At 40.7% G+C, this 4,679-nt stretch overlaps 1 protein-coding gene across 1 annotated transcript in view; it reads left to right on the forward strand.

Moving 5' to 3' along the window:
• LOC123762808 (type-2 ice-structuring protein-like) overlaps positions 1-4,679 on the forward strand; it is a 173,567-nt gene that overhangs the window by 100,336 nt on the left and 68,552 nt on the right. The gene's annotated exons all lie outside the window — the stretch shown is intronic.

The raw sequence follows: 4,679 nt of genomic DNA on the forward strand, positions 1-4,679 counted from the left end.
AACCCATGGTTTAATCAGAGATGTAAGCTAGCTAAGCAACAAAGCAAAACAACATGGAGAAGCTATAGAAATAACAGGACACTTGAGAGCAGAGAAGAACACCAGGGAGTCAGGAATGAATTCGTCAGGGTGAGAAGAGAGGCAGAAGGGAAATATGAAAACGACATAGCAAGCAAAGCTAAGACTCAACCCAAATTGCTGCACAGCGAAATCAGGAGAAAGACAACAGGGAAGGAATAGGTAATGAAACTGAGAATAGGGGCAGACAGATTTACTACAAAGGACAAAGAAAGGTGCGAGGAACTCTATGAAATTCCAGTAAATCTTCACATTAGAGCAAGGAGAAGTTCAAGAGATAAAAGAAGGAATAGTTAACCAGGCACCACTAGAGGAATTTGAGATTACCAGTGGGGATGTAAGGAAGCTTTTGCTAGAGTTGGATGTGACAAAGTCCATAGGCCCGAATGGAATATTGCCATGGATACTAAAGAAAGGAGCAGAAGCACTGTACCTACCACTCTCCATGGTGTATAACAAATTACTGGTAACAGGTGACTACCCAAAATATGGAAGACGGCAAACATAGTCCCGATATACAAGAAGGGGGATAGACAGGAGGCACTGAACTACAGGCCAGTGTCTCTAACTTGCATACCATGCAAGCTAATGGAGAAAATTGTACGAAAAAAGCTAGTGGAACATCTGGAGCGAAAGAACTTTGTGACACTACACGAACATGGTTAAGAAATGGCAAGTCATGCCTCACAGGATTAATTGAATTATACTATCAGGCAACAAGAATTAGACAAGAACGAGAGGGGTGGGCAGACTGCATCTTTTTGGATTGCCTGAAAACGTTTGACACAGTGCCACACCAGAGACTAGTGCGAAAGCTGGAGGTGCAGGCAGGAATGAAAGGAAAGGTACTCCATTGGATAAGGGAGTACCTAAGTAACAGAAGACAGTGAGTCACTGTGAGGGGTGACTCCCCTCCGTCCCATCCCAAATCCGTATCCTAACCCCCTTCCAAGTGCTGTATAGTCGTGATGGCTTGGCGCTTTCCCCCCTGATAGTTCTCTTCCCTTCCCCCTTCCCTTCCCCATAGTGTCCTCTCTTGAAATCGCGTTTACCAACTGTTTTAATGTCCCCATTCTCTACTAGATTATATCGCAAAGCATATTTAATATCCAACAGGACATGATCACTCTTTCCAAAGGGAGGAAGGTACTGGATGTTAACACCTCTTCTTTCCTGGTGAATATTAGATCCAGTACTGACGGAACATCCGCTTCCCTCATTCTTGTGGCCTGCTTGACGTGTTGATACATGAATGTCTCTAAAATGAGTTTTACAAATCTACCTGTATCATCCTGATTCCAGATTTGTAATGCCATTATGTCAACATCTCGAGGATTTTCAATTATTAACTCTCTTACCTTAAGGTGTTCTTTCACCAGCACAGCCACTCTCCCTCCCCCCTTCCTAGTTGTCCTGTCACATCTCCAAACTAAGTAGTCCCTTGGGAATACGAACTCATTTAAATATTTTCTTCAAGTTTCGTCTCTGTTACACACAGAAATCACAACAGCGTGATACATCAAATGAACAAATCCACAAGGGCCGTGATGAGGTTTCGAACCTACGTCCGAGAGGATCCCAGACGCACCTTAGCCGATTGTGCCACGACATGGTAAAAATAATTGCAACCAGGAGTGCTACTGCCGTTACATGGGTCCTGCAGCCTCTCTGAGACACAAACCAGGGTTTTACACAATTTCCCCATGCACCCGAGCTCTGTCAACAAGCTGTTCTTCCTCTTCGTCCTTACTTCAAAACTCACAGAAATCACAATAGCATGATACATCAAATGAACAAATCCAGGCTGCGGGATCCATATGAGGGCTTCATCTTCATTTCTATCCCCATTTAGACGTTTCGCTTCAATGAGGTTCATTTTCAGCTTTTCTCTGACCTCCTTTGAGAGGTCTTGTCTTATTGATCAAAGTTTGCCATCCTCATCATATTGCAATTTTCTGGCATTTCTAAGCACTTCCAATATATGTTTCACTCCATTAAACGTCACCCTTAAAGGGCCGATCTTGTCTTTCTCATATTTTTCTATCCTAAAATCACTGACATGTTCCATGGAATTTAGGCCTTCTCCTAATCTTACTATTTTTTTCTATGATTTTCATCTCTTCTGATGTTCTGTCCACCCTAGATGAAATTTCCTTCTCTAAACATCCAAAGATTATTATGGACTTACTTCTATCTGCGGTGTTTTGTACTAATTTACTGTTGGTTATCAGTTCTTTCTTAATTGCTTGCCTAATTTCTGCTTCTTGTTCGTCATTTCTGGTTTTGACTTCCAAATACACTTCCTTAATCGTCCCTTTCTCTTTTACAACTTGTGCGTGTCTCTTATTTCTTCTTTATACTTTTCTAGTTCTTTATTAACTTCCTCTATGTGACTTGTCAATAAAGTTTCCAGTTGCAGATCCTTGCCTAACTCTATGTTAGGCGAGGGATGACATTCATACCAAAACAGAGATGTAGACCAAGGAAATGGGGTTGTTTCAACCGAAAATGCGAGAGGGCCAGAGTTCAAAAGACACAAACGGGGAATCATTATAGGAAGAGGCCAAATCCCAAAACATACCAGCGATACAAAGATGAGAGAAACAACTACACGATAGTGAGGAGAGAGGCAGAGAGAAACTTTGAGAATGATATAGCAGACAAATGTAAATCAGATTTAGGCCTTTTCTATAAATTCATTAAAAGCAAGCTGCAGATAAAGGATAATATTCAAAGGTTGAAAATGGGAAACAGATTCACGGAAAATGAAAATGAAATGTGTGAAACATTAAACGAAAAGTTCCAAAGTGTGTTTGTACAAAATGAAATCTTCAGAGAACCCGACACAATAAGAATTCCAGAGAACAACATAGAGCGGATAGAGGTGTCTAGAGACGAAGTGAAACAAATGCTCTTGGAGATAAGAAAGAACAAGGTAGTTGGCCCAAATGGAGTATCACCATGGGTTCTGCGAGAATGTGCATCTGAGCTCACTATTCCACTTCAGTTGATTTTTCAGATGCCCCTGTGTACAGGAGTCATAGCAGATGTGTAGAAAAAGGCTACCTCAAAGATGACCCCCTCAATTATAGATCTGGAGCCAGATTCACGAAGCAGTTACGCAAGTACTTACGAACGTGTACATCTTTCCTCAATCTTTGACGGCTTTGTTTACATTTATTTAACAGCTGACAAGTATGAAACTTTCCCAATCAATTGTTGTTATGGTTATAAACAGCCTCCTGGTGCTTCAGAGCTCGGCAACTGTTTAATTACTGTAAGCAAAGTCGCCAAAGGTTGAGAAAAGAAGTACAGGTTCGTATGTGCTTGCATAACTGCTTTGTAAATCTGACCCCTGTATAGTTGACATGTGTAATAGTCAAAATATTGGAAAAAAAAATCAAAACTAAATGGTTAAAACACTTTGAGAGAAACTATATAATATCAGACAGACAGTATGGTTTTCGATCTGGAAGATCCTGTATAACGAATTTACTCAGTGTCTATGATCGAGCAACAGAGATATTACAGGAAAGAGATGGTGGGTGGAATGCATCTATCTGGATCTAAAAAAGGTTTTCGACAGAGTTCCACAAGAGGTTATTCTATAAACTGTAAAATATTGGAGGGGTGACAGGTAAGGTGCTAATATAGTTGAAAAATTTTCTAACTGATAGAAAAATGAGGGCAGTAATCAGAGGCAATATATCGGACTGGAGAAATATCACAAGTGGAGGATCACAGGGTTCAGTTCTTGCACCAGTGATGTTCATTGTCTACATAAATGATCTGCCAGATGGAATAAAGAATTATATGAACATGTTTGCTGATGATGCTAAGATAATAGGAAGGATAAGAAACTTAGATGATTGTAATGCCCTTCAAGAAGACCTGGACAAAATAAGTATATGGAGCACCACATGGCAAATCGAATTTAATGCATAAATGCCATGTTATGGAATGTGGAATAGGAGAACATAGACCCCCACACAACCTATAAATTATGTGGAAAATCTGTAAAGACTTTTGACAAAGAAGGAGATCTAGAGGTGGTTCTAGATAGAAAACTATCACCTGAGGACCATATAAAGAACGTTGTGCGAGGAGCCTATGCTACGCTTTCTAACTTCAGAATTGCTGTTAAATACATGGATGGCGAAATATTAAAGAAATTGTTCACGACTTTTGCTAGGCCAAAGCTAGAATATGCAGCGGTTGTGTGGTGCCCATATCTTAAGAAGCACATCAACAAACTGGAAAAGGTGCAAAGACATGTCACTAAGTGGCTCCCAGAACTAAAGGACAAGAGTTACGAGGAGAGGTTAGAGGCGTTAAATATGCCAAAAGTAGAAGATAGAGGAAAAAGAAGCGATATACTGTTTAGGCAGTAGGTACTGCCTAAACAGGAGGATGGGTTGTACTATATTGGTCATAATATTCACATTATTCCTCTTTTCTCTCATTTTGTTATTATTTATATTTGCTATTATTTTCTTTCTGCAACTGTTCGTTTACTGTGCTGGTGGTGGGGGGGGGGTGGGGAGGGGTGAACACAAGAGCTGGGGAGCAGGAAGGGTTGAGGCGTGGCCCTGGGGGGTGTG

Source organism: Procambarus clarkii, chromosome 27 (assembly GCF_040958095.1).
Source record: "Procambarus clarkii isolate CNS0578487 chromosome 27, FALCON_Pclarkii_2.0, whole genome shotgun sequence".
In the NCBI taxonomy this organism is placed as follows: Eukaryota; Metazoa; Arthropoda; class Malacostraca; order Decapoda; family Cambaridae; genus Procambarus; species Procambarus clarkii.